Raw genomic sequence first — 1,259 nt, forward strand, 5'->3', positions numbered from 1 at the left:
GAATATTGAAACAGCTCCTGATCATATTCTATAGAGACTAATTATTATTCAGTTTTATTTCAAATGTATTATTAGTTTTTAAACTATAGAGATTTCATCTCGATTTGAACTGCTGATAGTCCATTTCCCCAGAGTATAAATTATTTTATAAAGCTATAGCTGTGTACTACTCGCATCAAACTATTTACAGCAAAAGGGTCAAAATGCTGATGAGTCAGGTTTGTCCCAAAGATTATGCCTTGTAAGGTAAAAATGAGAGGATATGCACTTTATCAGTCAATATTCTTTTTGGTGTCTAACTCCAATTTTTTCTAATTGGAGAATATTTTAATATATGTCAATGTTTTTTGTACTTATTATTTAAATTGCTGTTAAATTTTAACCTTAGATATTGACATTAGTGACAAATTCTCCTGCAGCATCACACATATGTGTATAGAAAATACAGTAATAAAAATATTTCTGGGTCAGGGTCAGTAATACAATGGGAAGGATGTTTACCTCATACATGGACAAGCAGAGTTCAATCCCTGACATCCCATGTGGTCCCCTGCTGCATCTAAGAGTGATTCCAGAACACAGAACTAGGAGTAAGTGCTAAAAAGAGCCCGGAGTATCATTCCTGGTCCTTCCCTCAAAGTTCTCTTTCTTCTCTTTCTTATTCTCATGCCTTTTCTTCTTTTTAATTTTCCCTTCTTCCTCTTTAGAACCACTTATATATTGAATATAAGTTTATGCGTGTAAAGGGACTCCCTAATTATTGCATTAAGTCTGAGAATTAATTTGTCTCTGAGTTGGTTTGTAATATCCCTTCAGTATAAGTGCAGTGAATTATTTATATTTTCATTGTTCTATAAACTAACTTCATTTTACTATCCTAGAAGAACAGGCTCAATATATTAATAAGGAATTTTCTAGGTAAATTTCCCTGTTTGAATTCTTTTTTTTTAAATATGGAACGCTTCACGAATTTGCGTGTCATCCTTGCGCAGGGGCCATGCTAATCTTCTCTGTATCGTTCCAATTTTAGTATATGTGCTGCCGAAGCGAGCACCCCTGTTTTAATTCTTAAATGGAAATATTTTTGGTTAGAAAATTAAAAATGACTATAGGAAAATTATGTATTTTATTTCTTTAAAATTAGTTTAATATATGGAGAAATTACAAGATTGAATTTTTATTCCAGAATTATTCCACACATTGTTATGGCACGTGTATTTGACAAATTCCTGTTGATTAGAGAATTTGGCAGAGACCAA

The 1,259-nt window shown here is 32.2% G+C and overlaps 1 non-coding gene across 1 annotated transcript; it reads right to left on the reverse strand.

Moving 5' to 3' along the window:
- Positions 1-947: 947 nt before the first annotated feature.
- On the reverse strand, positions 948-1,054 carry LOC126019642 (U6 spliceosomal RNA). The gene has a single exon (XR_007499274.1). It is a non-coding gene; the product is annotated as a U6 spliceosomal RNA (small nuclear RNA).
- Between the last annotated feature and the right edge of the window lie 205 nt (positions 1,055-1,259).

Source organism: Suncus etruscus, chromosome 9, assembly GCF_024139225.1.
Source record: "Suncus etruscus isolate mSunEtr1 chromosome 9, mSunEtr1.pri.cur, whole genome shotgun sequence".
Taxonomy (NCBI): domain Eukaryota; kingdom Metazoa; phylum Chordata; class Mammalia; order Eulipotyphla; family Soricidae; genus Suncus; species Suncus etruscus.